The sequence below is a fragment of the Impatiens glandulifera genome, chromosome 4, assembly GCF_907164915.1.
Source record: "Impatiens glandulifera chromosome 4, dImpGla2.1, whole genome shotgun sequence".
NCBI lineage: Eukaryota > Viridiplantae > Streptophyta > Magnoliopsida > Ericales > Balsaminaceae > Impatiens > Impatiens glandulifera.
This window is the reverse complement of record NC_061865.1, coordinates 25,489,166-25,505,256: the sequence shown is the minus strand read 5'-3', so window position 1 is coordinate 25,505,256 and position 16,091 is coordinate 25,489,166.

Below are 16,091 nucleotides of genomic sequence, written 5' to 3'. Positions count from 1 at the left end.
AATCATGTGTTTGAACAAAGCCGAGCCTCGACCCATCTTAGATGATTGAGAGGGTTTGAGAAGAGAATAGCCGCTAAGAGATTTTGAGAGCTTAGAGAGAGAAAGCTGATTCGCGTAGGAGTGAAATGAAATACCCAAGGACTTCTTATATAGGCGCGGTTTGGAAACCCAATCGTCCCATCAACTTTTGGCGGGAGATTTCCCTCCAAGCCAAAGAGGCGGCAAATCGTGGGCGGGAAGCCAAAAGGCGGTAATCGAAACGGTGGCAATCGAAAAGGCGCCAATTCAATGGGCGATAAACCAAGAGGTGGGAAGTTTGAGCGGGAGTTTTGGGCGGGAAATTTCCCTCCAAAATTTTCGATTTCGACTTTGATGACGCAATCCCCTTTTGAAACCGTTTGACGCTGCGGTGTTTATCCGGAGAGTTTGGTTATCGAATTTTAACCGGTTATTTGAATAAGCAGAATTTTTGCAATCTTTTGAGTTTAAGCGGTTTTCTTTGAGACCGGATAGGAGCGCGGTTATTTAACAATGTTAACCGGTTACTTAGATGGATATTCAAATTTTTAAGATGGCCCGGTCATTTAGACTGAAAATAGAATTATGTTGAAGGAACATTACAAGATAAAAACCGAAAGATAGATCGGTGTGAAAACAGACATACATAAGATGGAAAGATACAACTTATGTAATAACTACCCTAGAAAACATTTCTTCCACCCCATCCATGTCAAGAATATTCGAGGGAGATGGCGGTGTGCCCGGTCCAAATTCTGGGCGGTAATTGAGAATGAGCTTACTGATGTGAGGGGCATAACCAAGACCTTTCTTGGTTAGCACCATGTTTTTCAGGTTCTGAAAAATGACCGTTGACCAGTTGATGGCCGTGTTGCTAACAATATGGGTCATCATGTTGTAAGTGTTCTTGGAGTAACGCTGATTTGGAGATTGACAAATGATAGACCGGGTCACAATCTCAAGAAGGAGTTGGATGTGATGAGCAAGGCGGGTTTTTAACCCATAGTTTTCCACCGGAACATCGGTTCCAGAGAAGAACAGTGCGCGATCGGCTGCCGCACTCCCCACCTGAGTTGGAAAGTTAGAGAACCCTTCTGTGGGCAAGTTGAACATGTGGGCAAATTCGGCTTCATCCAGCCAGAAGGTGTGGTCTCTCACCGTGGAGACGATGTAGTTACCTCTGATGCAAGCGCTTCTGAAGAACGTCTTGACATCCTCAATGAGTATGGGACCGGATTCTTCGAGAAAGGTTCGAAGGCCGGTGTCGATCAGAGATTCAAACATGACTTCCTTTGTTTCTACGTCCCAATGTTCCATACAGGATTCGAAATCGATGCTCAAGAAATTTCCAAAGGTTCGGCTTGGCATGATTATGGCTTTGCTAAGAGAGAGAGAGTTCAAGAGAATTTCGTGTTTAAGATGTGTTAAAGTCATTAGAAGATAGCTCCTTATATAGATCCGGTTTTGGAGGGAAAGTATTAGCATTGAATGTCAGTTTTGTCTCATTGGAGAAGAGAATCTTTATGTTTCCAAAGTTCATTGGGAAGAGGCTGATTGCGGAGCTCGAGGTAGGTGTTAGTTGAAAAGTAACCAAGTTAGTTGGTTATTGATTACTTATGTAGTTGGGAGATACCTCATTAATTAAATATTACTTTTTCATTAATGCACCAACACACTGGAAAGTAATCAAGGGAAATCGGGGATAACATAGATAAGGCCGAAGAAGACATAGATAAAACCGAAGAAAAACAAAGATAAAACCGAAATGATCATAGGGAGGTTGAACAAAGATACACCCGATGCGTGAAGCAAAATGACCGGGTGTAGGAAGGAGTAACTTAGTGTCCGTTGGAGTTGACGACACCGTTGGGGTTGTTGCGGTGGTTCCTCCTCCTCCAAGCCCTTTCAAACCGCTCATAGAAGGAGTCGGTTATTTCCTTGGTTAGCACTTGAGCCTGGTTCAGACCTTCGCCTGGACAGGTCGGTACTCCAAGCTCAACAAGCAGGCAGCTCAGTTGGGGAACGAGGCCGACTGTTCGAACGCCAATCATCCAGATTAGGACGTCGAACAGTACCCTTGACCAATTAACCGGTGTACCGGTGGTGATAGCAGCCATCATATTGAATGTCGCGGTACAGTAGGTGTTCGTCACATCTCTCCCTAAGATGTTTCGACCTATCACGTCATTGAGGAGCTGATATTCAGCTTTCAAGAGTGATTTCGTACCATGGTCATCAAAAGGTTGGTTAGACCGTGCAAAGGTGAGGGCAATCTCGGCCTTCAGGTCGGCCGGAACATTGAGGTCCGTTAATCCTTGCTTTGGTAGGCTGAAACACTTCGCAAAGTCATTCTCTGTGAAGTCAAAGACTATACCTCCCACTTTCGATTGGATATGAGTATCGAAATGAGGAGTTCCTCTGAACACCCTGGCATTATAAAGGAATTCCTGGACTGATTCAGAGTATATAGTATGCTTGTCATCCAGGAAGTACCGAAGACCAGTGTCTTCAAGGGATTTGATCACTTTGTACACATCATAGTGTTCGGTGCTCAAGACAGATTGGAAGTCGACTTGAAAGATGTTAGGAAACTGAGACATTTTGTCTTAGTGTGAGAATGAGCTTTTGTCTTGTGAGTGTTTTGGTTAATGTTTGCTTGACTTAAATACTAGTGAGGGAGAATCCTATTATCCAGGTATTACACGTGATGATATTTATTAACTGCAGGATAAAAAGTATTGCATGGAATAGGCATGTTTGCAGCCTAGGGTGTTGCTCATAGACCTGGACCATGAAAGATATCAGATCTTCACGTCTTTTTAGGTGCGACCATTTTTCTTTGAAAAGGCAATGTTTCAGAACAGATAAATTTAAACACTGATAGTTATTCCACTTTTGTTTGAATTTCAAATAATCTAAGATAACCTATTTCCGAATCGGTCAGTTATCAGTCTTTCATCCCGATGCGGTTATTTGGTGCATGCACCAAGTAACCGGTCGGTTTACTCTGTTTGATAGACCAGGCGGTTCTTCCATAGGTACCTTGAAAATTTGAAGTCCAACAGGTTAGGAGGAACTACCGGTTTTGTCTGTCTGAACCGGTTTTCCTTTAAGCATCCTTAGGAAGGATCTGACTAATGTCGGTTAAACCGAGAGTAAGTCTGAATTGAGAGAACTTAGCTTCCTGTAGAGGCTTGGTGAAGATATCGGCCACTTGTTGATCAGTTGATACGTATTCCAGCCGGATATGCTTCAGCATGACATGTTCCCGGATGAAGTGGTGCCTTATGTCAATGTGCTTGGTTCTGGAGTGGAGAACCGGATTGTAGGTGATTGCTATGGCACTTGTGTTGTCATAGAAGATCGGAGACTCTTCAGCTATGACACCGAAATCCGTTGTTGGATCCAAAGAAGTTGTGAACAACAGCTTCCGGCCGCCAGGTATTCAGCTTCTGCGGTTGACGTGGCCACTGATGTCTGTTTCATGCTATGCCATGAAACAAGCCGGTCACCTAGGAACTGGCATGTACCGCTAGTGCTTTTTCTGTCAATCTTGCAACCTGCATAGTCTGCATCTGAATAACTCGTTAGGTTAAAGGACGAATCCTTTGGATACCACAGGCCGACATCAGGTGTTCCCTTTAGGTACTTCAATATTCTCTTTGCGGCTGTGTAGTGGGATTGTTTTGGATTTGCTTGGAATCTTCCACACACACCGACTGCAAATAGAATATCCGGTCTACTCGCTGTCAGGTATAGGAGAGAACCGATGATGCCCCGGTAAACGATTTGGTCTACTGATTGACCATCATCATCCTTGTCCAATTTAACCGATGAGCTCATTGGAGTAGCCGCTGAGGAGCATGTATCCATCCCAAACTTCTTTAGAAGCTCCTTGGTGTACTTGGGTTGGCTTATGAACGTTCCTTCTTCGAGTTGTTTAACCTGAAGGCCTAGGAAGAAACTTAATTCTCCCATCATACTCATTTCAAACTTGTTAGTCATCAGGGTTGAGAATTTATCACATAACTTAGGATCGGTTGAACCGAAGATGATATCATCTACATCGATTTGAACAAGGAGGATATGTTCCTTCTTTTCAAATTTAAACAACGTTTTATCCATCGAACCGATGGTGAAGTCATGTTTTAACAAGAATGCGGTTAGTGTATCATACCAGGCTCTAGGTGCTTGCTTTAGACCGTATAAAGCTTTGTTTAATCGGTATACATGGTTTGGAAATTCAGCATTTTTGAAACCGGGTGGTTGTTCAACGTATACCTCTTCACGTAGGTCACCATTCAAAAATGCAAGGCTAGAAAAATCCTAATAGCTTCAATCCTAACTACAGGGGCAAATGATTCTTCAAAATCAATGCCTTCTTCCTGTTTGTAACCTTGTGCCACTAATCTGGCTTTGTTCCTCATGACCAAACCGTATTCATTGAGTTTGTTTCTAAATACCCATCTTGTTCCTATGACCGGTTGATCTTTCGGTCTAGGGACTAGGTACCAGACTTTATTACTCTAAAACTGGTTTAGCTCTTCTTGCATTCCCAAGATCCAATCCGGATCCGACAATGCTTCATCTATTCTTTTCGGCTCAATCTGGGATATAAAGGCGGAATTGAAGTATTCCTCCAGAAGTTGACGCCTAGTTCGAACAGGTTCTGAAGGGTTACCTATAGTTTGCTCAGGAGGATGTTTAGTGTTCCTTTTGAAGTTCGGTTCAGGGATGTCTACCAAATTACCGTTTACTTGATCAAGGCTAGACATATCGGTAGGCTGAACAAGATTATCAGACCGACCGACTTCCTCGGATTGGACCGAAGTGTCAGCTTCCTGTCGTGGGACAGCTTGATCCGGCTGGGTTTCAATATTACCCATTTGGTCATGGACAAACCGCCTGAAGACCGGTGTCTCATCTTCACTATCAGAATGGATATTGTTGTTTTCCAATCTATTGTGTAGATCAAAGCATGATGCAATGTTACTTTCAACCGATTCATCGAAAACAACGTGAAGTGTTTTCTCCATGGTTAAAGTTCTATTGTTGTACACTCTATATGCCTTACTCACTGCTGAGTAACCTAGCATGATCCCAATATCAGTTTTTGCATCAAAAGTAGAGAGATGGGTTTTACCATTTATATGTATATAGCATTTACAACCGAAAATCTTGAGATATTTAAGGTTGGGAACCCTGTTAAAATAAACCTCATACGGTGTTTTTTTTATGAAACTTGTTAATTAGAGACCAGTTTTGTGTGTAACATGCAGTGTTGATAGCCTCAGCCCAAAATTTCTGAGCAATGCCCGAATCGGCTATCATGGACCGTGCGGCTTCCTTGAGAGTCCGGTTTCTTCTCTCGGCCAGGCCATTTTGTTAAGGAGTCCTAGCACTAGACAACTCGTGTCTAATACCGGATTCATCAAGGAATGCGGTTAAGGTACTATTGGTGAATTCGGTACCTCTATCACTTCTAATGCTGTTAATGCATGTTGATTTTTCATTTTGCAAACGTTTAAGCAGTGTGATCAAGTTTGATGCGGTTTCACGTTTAGATGGTAGAAATATTACCCATGTGTACCTAGAATAATCATCAATAACTACCATGGTGTAAAGCATACCTCCTAGGCTAATGACTTGAATCGGTCCAAATAAATCCATGTGAAGGAGATCTAGGCATCGGTTAGATTGAATATTCTCTTTACTCTTAAAGGTTGACCTAGTTTGTTTACCCATTTGACATGCTGAGCAAACCTTATCCTTGTTAAATACTATGTCAGGAATACCTTCAACTAGCTTTTTACCGCGAATGTAGTTTAAGGTTTTCATGTTTAGATGGTTTAGTCTCTTATGCCACAACCAGGTTTGATCAGTCTTAGCTATCATGCATATAGGGTATTCTACCTTAGTTTTCCAGTCTACCTTGTAAATGTTACCTAACCTATTTCCGGTTAGCAGTATAATACCTTGTGAATTCTTAACTAAACATGCATGTTTAAGAAATTCTACCGTGTATCCAGCATCACACATCTGACTAATGCTTAGCAAGTTGAAACGTAAGTTTTCAACTAAAAGTACGTTATTAATAGTTAAATTACCATGGACAATCTTACCCTTGCCCACAGTTCTACCTTTTGAGTTGTCACCGAAGGTGATTAGTGCACCGGTTTCTATTCTGATGTCGGTTAGCAGGTTGTTGTTCCCGGTCATGTGCCTGGAGCAACCACTATCCAAGTACCATTCAGAGTTTCCTTGCCGTTTCTTTATATCCTGCAAAATGTACATATTTACAATTGTTTGGTACCCACATTCACTTGGGTCCACATGCGGTTAGTCCCTTGGGCATCCAAACTTTGACAAACCGGACAGCCTTCTTTGCTAAGGTCTTAACCGTCCTTTTGGCACTCGGTTTTGGGTATCTAGGTTTTTCTACGAAGGTCTTAAATGAGGGTGATCTTTGTTTTGACCTATGCGGTTTAGGATTGACTTTCCTATTATTGAGCAGGTCGGCTTTCCTTTTCTTAGGGTCAAGCCACTTCTCAGAATCGGTTGGACCAACATAGTTGTGGTTTAGTTTTTCTGCCGTATAGTATGCGGTCAATTCCTCTTCAGCGGTTAAGGAACTTTTAATGAATCTTATAAGAGGAAGGTTATCCCTTGTAAACCTTACTTTCTCTACGGGTTTTTGGTCTTTGGATATATCCTTTTTGTATCCTAAGACGAACATGCAAAAAGGATGTCTGTAATGACTACACATTTTCTTTACCATGTCACTGGATCTCTTATATGCGGCCATCTTATACTGGAGTCGGGCATTTTCTTCCTCGGTTAGTTCTCTAGCTGGTTCACTAGATTGTTCGGTCTTAAGTGGTGGTTCAGGTTCTAACTCGGTTTCTAAGGTAGGGATTTCATCAGGTTCAATAGCCTCTGGTTCGGTTATAACGGGTACCTCTGGTTTTGTCGGAATGGGTACTATAGGGTCGGTTCTAAGGTTGAGTTGCTTAGGTAACATAACTAGTAGGTTCTTATACTCTTCTACCATGTCATTCAATGCATTATATAACTCATCTTTAGTAAATTCTTCACAAGGAGAGTCAAATACCTGTTCCTCATTTGCCATGAGACATGTGAGTTCATCATCGCTGTCACTGTGAGCCCATAGACTTCCTCCATCATCGGCTATCAGTGCTTTCTGAACTTCACTTCCTTCACCGGTTTGTTGATAGTTGTTTCGGTTATCTTGGTTATCCGGTTTCCGGTTATCCCTCCTCGGTTTTCTGCACTCCCACTTGAAATGTCCCAAAAAGTTACAGTTATAACACCTTACATTGGATTTATCACCATAGTTGTAGTTTGTCGGTTGGCTTCTTTTCATGAACCTCCCAAACTTCTGTGCAAGCATTGTCATGGCATCCTCGGTGAACTGTTCGGCGGTTCTGATCGGTGCAGGTGCAGCCGGTTCTGTGGATGTGATCAGTGCTCTGGTTGAGGTTGAGGCTGAGACTTCTTCTTCAGTTCTAGATCTCATTTCAAACTCATATGCCTTAAGATCTTCGAATACATCATGTAGCTTCATCTTACTTAGGCAGTTTGATTCCCTCATCACCATTGTCTTTATGTCCCACGCACTTGGAAGAGATCTCAAAGCTTTCATGATAACTTCCTTGTTGTCATACCTCTTGCCAAGAGTTGCTAGCTCATCTAATACACTAGTGAACCGGTCACTGTATTCTTTCATCGTTTCTCCCGGTTTCATCTTGATGCTTTCAAACTTCTGAGTAGCTACCATTACCTTGTTTTCCTTTGTTCTTTCATTTCCTTCAAAGATCTGAATGACCGTGTCCCATGTCTCCTTTGCGGTTTTGCAGTCTCTAATCTTGCAGTACGTATTTCTATCCACACTGTTGGAGATCCGGTTTCTAGCATGGTTATCCAGATTATTTCTTCTCCTATCTTCAGCTGTCCATTCCTTTCTGTCCTTATCAATGATTATCGGTCCTTCGGCCAGAATGGATTCCATCTCATCATCCAAGGTGATTAAGTGTAGGTGCATGCGTGCCTTCCAGTTGGCAAAGTCATCACCTTCTAGCATTGGTGGCCTATCGAAAGACATGCTTGCTTGAGTATTGAAACTAACCGCTCTGATACCAATTGTTAGGATCTAGGTCGCGGCTGGAGGACCGGGGTTGGGCCGGTTAGCGCGTCTTACTCAAAGGGTGGTAATTAATCCGGTTAGAGATTAACACCGGGATTTCAATACTACACAAACTGTCACAAACCCTTGAACTAGGTTCAAACGCGGTTTCGGATGATGAAGGTTTGAAAATTGATGGGTCGGTTTTTGTAACCTGGTGATTCGGTTTGGATAGAGTTAAGTAGGTTAGAGCGGTGTAGGTAAGTTAGTACAGGTCGGTTAGAAAATAGAACCGGCAGAAAGTAAGTAACAAGACAGATTTTATGGATGTTCGGAGATAAAACTCCTACGTCACCCCTTCATCTCGAAACCGCGAGAAGGATATTCACTAAGGAATACAAATACAATCCGATCGAGACTTATTTCCTGCTCGATAACACTCGTACAATTTACACCGAAATTGTAAATACACTTCAACTTAGCACTTATGCTTTCTAGAGATAGAACACACTGTTTTCACTTGTAAATTAAATGCTCGCTATATCGCTTGTGTCCCCGCATTTACTCCTCTTCAGCTGCTCCTTTTATAGGTGAAATATGCCAACGATCATATTTCACTTCCTTGAATCTGATTGGCTGAGCAGAGGTTCAGTGATTCAGACTTGGCGGTCAATTGTTCAGACCTGGCGGTCAATCTCACAGACTTGGCAGTCTGTTCTTCCGTTGTGTAAGACAAACCTAGCAGGTTTGTCTTTTACTCAATATGGTGACTGTCTGTTAGACAGTTGTCTGTACTTGGAAGATTTCCTTTCTGATTTGTACCGAAGTAGAAAGATCCTGTAGGACGGTTTTCTACAGCCTGCAGACTGTCCTCAGACTTGTATGAATATGGCAATGTTCAGTCTGTTCCTTTGGTATCATTCTCAACAGATACCCGAAGTATCTTCTTGTACTTGGTCGGTCATTCGACTTAACCGGATGGCTTCCGGTGTGGTTGGTTTAACCGGACAGCTTCCGGTTATTCCTTTGCCTTGTGGCTGATCGGCTGTCTGGTGTTTCCGGTTTTTAGCTCTGGCCGATCCTTTTCTTGTGCGGTCATGTTCCGAATGTTCCTGGTCGGTTTAATAGCTTGACTGGTCCATTTGTTTGTCCGGTCCGGTTCCTTGTTCCTGCATGGAAGGTTTATGTGTTAAGTTCTGTGAACCGATCTAATTTTATCTAACAGTAGGATTAAATTATGAAGGAATTTTCTCTAACTTTACAATACCCTTTTCAACAATATCGCGAATCTAATGAAACCTAACATCAATGTGTTTAGTTCTATTATGAAAAAATAGATTTTAAATAGTTAAATAGCAGATTGATTATCAGAAAACACTACCATATTTTTGTCAAGAAAACCAATTTTAGACAATTGCTTCATTAAAAGCTTCAGTGGAAAATACATACTCAGACTCTGTAGTAGATAAAGAAACAATGGGTTGAAGTTGAGACTTCCAACTTATGCAAGAACCACACAAAGTAAACACATAGGAAGTAGTAGACTTTCTATTATCCCTATCATTAGCATAATTGGAATCCACATAACCAACCAACTTAGTACCTACAGAACACTTAGAGAAAGTCAAGACAACATCAACAACAATTTTTAGATATCTCAAAAGCCATTTCAAAGCATTCTAATGAGGCATACCAGGGTTAGACATAAATCTACTCAAGAAACTAACTGCATATGCAATATTAGGCCTAGTGCTAATCATGAGATACATAACAGCCCTATAGCATTGGAATAAGACACATTCTTCATTTCAGATATTCCAGTTTCAATCATAGGAGACCGATCCTTACTTAACACAAAATGGGAAGCAAGATGCACATTCACAAATTTAGCATCAGACATAGAAAATTTACTCAAAATTTTAGTAACATATGAACCTTGATTCAACACAAGAGAAAATTTTTGTTTTATCTCTAATGATATTCCTGCCCAAAATCTTCTTAGTATCACCTAAGTCTTTCATGTCAAAATTTTCACAAAGCGATTTTTGCACATTCACAACAGACTTCAGACATGGGCTCACAATCAACATGTCATCCACATACAACACAAGAAATACATGCACAAAGTCTATATTCTTGAAGTAAAAATAATGATCAAAACAACTTCTTTTAAACATCAAAGATTGCATGCATTTGTCAAACTTGATATTTCATTGCCTAAGAGATTGTTTTAAACCATAGAAGGCATTTTTTAACAAACAAACATGATCAGGCAACTTGGGGTTAACAAACCTCTCAGGTTGATGCATATAAATATTCTTATCAAGTTCACCATGTAAGAAAGTAGTAGTAACATCTATTTGCTTCAATTTCCAATCAAAGTGAGCAACTAAAGCAAGCATGATTCTAACAGTAGTGAATTTGACAACATGAGCAAAAATTTCAGCATAATATATTCCCTCTTTTTTGAGTAAATTCCTTGGCTACTAACTTAGCCTTGAACATAACTTTTTCAGACTCTTGATTCACCTTATACAACCACTTGTAATCCATTAAGGAGAAATTAGAATGTTTAGTAACAAGTTTCCAAGTATCATTGATTCTCAAGGAATTCATCTCATTATTCATAGGAACAATCCATTAAGTAGAATACTTAGACCTCAAAGCTTCTTTGTAAGAGCTAGGCTCATTATAGTCTAGAGATTCAAACATGTTAAAAGCAAATTCAGACATATTGCAATTATTCAAATTATCATCCCTAAATCTAGCAGACATTCTAACAATTCTTCTACTTCTATCCCTAGCAAGTTGATAGTCATGCAAATCAATAGACAAATCATGTGAATCAGACAACACATTTGAATCATGCAAATTATTAAGCAAATCATGTGAATCAGACAACACATTTGAATCATGCAAATAATCAATATCATGCTCCACCTCATTGGGAACATTCCCATCATGTTCAATAGGTTGATCAAAAACTACATGCACATACTCCACCTTATTAGGAGCATCATTAACAGGAGTGGGGGGCATATGCAAGCAAAGAAAATCATTCTCATTAAATTCAACATCTCTACTTATCATAATCCTAAACCCAGGTTCATTCTTATCCTAAAGCCTATAACCTTTTACCCCTTTAGGGTAGCCTAAGAACACACATTTTTTGGACCTAGGCTCCAACTTGACAACCTTTTGATGTATATAGCCAACACAGCCAAAAACTTTCAAGTTGTTCAAATAAAGATATTTACCTAAAAACACAAATTCAGGACATTTCTCTCCTAAGGGAACACTAGGGGACCTATTTATTAAATAAGCATAAGTGTGCAAAGCATCCCCCAAAACTTCTTAGACAACCCAGATGACGCTAACATAACTCTCACCCTCTCTAGTCTCAACAACACCATTCTATTATGGTGTGTACGACACATACCTATGCCTTTTAATACTCATGTAACACATAAATCATTCATCTATTTATTACAGAACTCAAGACCATTATCTGTCATAAGAGTTTTGATTCTCTTACTTGTTTGATTCTCAATCAAAATCTTCCACTACTTAGACTTTTCAAAAACATTAGACTTATGTTTCAAAAGTAACACCCAAACTTTCCTAGAATAATCATCAATGATGGACATAAAATATTTGTTCTCCCCATATGTAGAAACATTAGAGGGACCCCACACATCAGCATTCAAATATTCAAGGATACTAGTACACTTAGACACGTTTGGGTAGGAGGAGATGGGAAAATTCACCTTATACTGTTTTCCTAGCACATATGATTCACAAAAGGGGATGGGGGACAATTTATCACTACTAAAGTGACCACCTTTATGAAAAATCTCTAGACCTTTGTTACTCATGTGACCTAATCTATTATGCCAAAGAACATATTTATCACCAATCACAGAGTTCACAGAGTCACAAACAGTCTCAACATGACACACATACATATTATTCATCTTTTTAGCAGTAAAGATAACAAGAGACTCACATAAAATTTTCATAACACATTTCCCCCACTTTCCCTCCAAACCATCATTCTCAAGAGATGCACAAGAAAACAAATTATAACGCAAATCAGGAACATGCCTCACATTCTTCAAAGTAAACACAGAACCACAAGAGAACCATAAGCATACATCACCTATTCCTAACACATTACAATTTTTCAAATTTTCCATAGACACAAAACCATGTTCAATCTCTTTATAGTTAGAAAAAAAAATCTCTAAATGGAGTCACATGGAAAGTACAAACATAGTCAACTAGCCAATCAGATTTACACAAAGAATCAAATAACATAGAGTTCAGACAAGCATAACCGCATAGATTATTAATCATAAAAATATCACCTAGATTGCCCTTACTAACAACCACATTAGCATTTTCAACATGTTGATTTCTCATAGGCTTAGGACAGTCCTTGATAAAATGACCAGACTTATGACAATTATAACACTTTCTAGCACTATACCTAGACTTAGATATACTTTTACTAACAGGATGAGATTTCTTACCAGAACTCTCATTACTGACATTCTTTTGGGCACTCGATCTACCTTGAGATCTACCCCTCACATGCATGACTTCACCACCAGACTGTTTACTCCTCTCAAAGTGTCTCAAATCTAACTTCTTACTCTTAAAACCATTTACAACAATATCAAGAGTGACATTGTCTCTACCATACTTAATGGCAAACTTCACATCATTAAAAGAATCATGAATAACATTCAACAAGACAATGGGGGAATACTCATCAATGTACTTATCACCACACAACTTAATATCAGAAATAAGTTTAGGAAAATATCTAGATTATCTTCAATGTCCTTGGATATATCTAATCTAAATTTGATTTTTTTTTCAAGTAAGAACATTTTATTATGTAGAGAAGTTTCAGTATAAAGTTCAGACAATTTATCCCACAAAGTTTTTGCACACTCTAAATTACCAAATTTTCTCATCACAGAATTAGATAAGTTCAAGTATATAGAGGCACAAGCATTTTCATCCATTTCACTTTTATTCTCAATGGTATCAGTAACAGCATAAACCTGACTAACATCTTTAACACATTTTTTCTGAATTAAAACACATTTCATTTTGTTTCCAAATGCTGAAATCAGTTTTTCGGTCAATCGAAATCATACCATATTGATTAACACCAAACATGCTATCAAACAAATTAAGTAATCAACAATAAATATGGAAGAAAATAATAGGAGGGTTCAAGCTATGATACCTCGCGAAACTCAAATAAAGTTTCAACTTACCCACCCTGCTCTAGGATTTGCTGCTTCGTCTTCTCAGCAGCGGCACAACGGCGACTTTGATTCTCAACGGTTGCGACAAACGCGACACCGACAACGGTTGAACAAGACAACAACTTCTTCTCAAGAGGCGGCGACGACTTTTTTCTTTCTCCAGTAGCAGTAGAAGCAGAAAATAAAAGCAGCATGGTGAAAGAAGAAACATAAGACATAAGAAACCTAGAGAGATAGATTTCGTCGGAGCAAACAATCAGATCGGGAAGCCGATGAGATCGGAGCAGGTTTCAGCCGACAAACGGCCTCTCTCTCTAAACAGGATGGGTTGGGTTCCTTCATAGAGAGTCTCCCACTAAAACCCAATGATAAAATCAGCCAACAAAAGAGAAAGGAAAGAGAGAACAAAAAAGTGGTGCCCAAGAAGAACAAATGTGCGCTTATTGGTGAATATAACTCATATCCTCAACCCAATCTCAAACTCTAATTACAAACCCTAAACCCTAGCTCTAATACCACTGTTGGGTGTGAATGTGATTGGAGTTTGGCTCAGTTACTCTTGTTTATCGATTCCGTTGCACCACTATCACACCAAAGGCGACAACCCTTTCACTAGCATCCAAACACCACAAATGAACTTTTTCTCTTTACCTCTCACCGAGAGAGTAATATCTATTTATATTATTAGGTCAAGTCTAGTAAGTGGGTTACTAGAGATTGGGCCACAATGTTGGGCCAACCAATACCCAACAATGACCTCACAATCTTTTGTTATCGACTTCATATCCCTCGACAAACCACATACCAATCACATGTCGCTTATTTCTCGGTAAACTAATCACCAATCACAATCAATCTTTAACCTTTAACCTTGTGACCTCAAACTTTGGTCAATTAAATATCTAATTTATATATTTTTAACCACTAATATCTCATTTGTTACCAGTCTCTTATCCCTCAACAAATCAACCACCAATCTCAATGTTACCGATATCTTATTTCTCGACAAACTAACCACTAATCACAATCGATCTCTCATCTCGTGAGCATTCTTGTACCCAACCATCTCATCATTTTTACCCTCATTTCTGCAAACCAACATTGTTATTCAAAATTTAACCAGAATTATTTCTTCCTAAGAAATTTTATAATAGTTTAAAAGTTGCGTCTAGTGGATCAAACATTGGTCTTTTTGTAATATACTATGTACATTTTAATCACTAGACCATTTAATATTATTATTATTTATATTTATAATTTTATGTAATAATATATAATTTATATGACTATTAATTAAAAAAAACCCACTAAATTTACATTCAAAAATTTCATTATCTAATAATTAAATTAACAAAACTTATAAGAATTAATAAAAAAAATTTGCATATGTATATAAGAATATTTGGTTGAATTGGAAAATTGACAGTTATATAGTTTAGTCCCTTATAATCTTACACTTATAAGGTATATGTTGCAAGTTCAAGACTTGTATATATCATTTTTAAACTTATTTTAGAATGAATCGCTCCAAGTTTATGGATGAATTAACCCGCAACCTGACCCAAATATTTATTTATTCTCACATATATATCTAAATTAAACACATCTCTCGACCTAGTAAACAGAGAAAATTTTGTTTAAGCACCATTATATATATAAATTATTTTTTTAATTAAGGAGAACTAGAATGACACCCCACAACCATGACTCATCGCTTCAACTCAAAATGTTTCTTGTTGAAATCGAACCCGTAATTGTTTTACTATTTTTAAGATGACTTTTACCACTGAACTATATTGATGAGTTATTATATATATATAGATTACTGAAATGAATAAATAACCTTCTTGTCATCCTTTTTTATTAACATGATGTAATGTATCATTATTTGACTATTCATATATAAAAATCCATATAACAAAACTCTACTAATAATGAGACTATAGTGATACTCTTTTCCGTCTTATATCTAATCAAATTGTTCGAGGAATTTTTCTTACGAAAAGAGAGAAGATAGATTCTACTCGTGAATATTCTTACCCATGTTTCGATTCACCTAGAGATCGACAACAAGTTTTATCTGAAATGCTCTCTTGATTTTAAGACAAGCTGTATTTATCATGCGTTCCTCTCCCATGTTTCAATTCACCTAGAGATCGACAACAAGTTTTATCTGACATGCTCTCTTGATTTTAAAACTAGCTACATTTATCATGCATTCCTCTCCCATGTTTTGATTCAGTTAGAGATGGACAACAAGTTTTATCTGACATGCTTTTTTGATTTTAAGACTAGCTACATTTATCATGCGTCCCTCTCAAGGACTACATCCCAGTTTTCGGGGAAAACAAAAATTCCATAAAAAATCTTGTTCTTTGCTAGAAACGCTATTAACGGAAGAGTCTTAACATCGAACATACTAAAAAAACATTGATTATATTTGACTAGCAAATTCAAAATTTGTTTGAAAGTGAAGAATTCATTGATCATATTTTTCTTCAACAAATATTGATTACGTTTTGGTCAAATGGATTAACTATAACTCTAACAACAATATTGCGGACGACTGAAAACCAATTTTGCTCATAATGTGGTGAGCGTTATGAAAAGAAAGAAATGTAAAAATTTTTGAAGAGAAAAGTTATGTG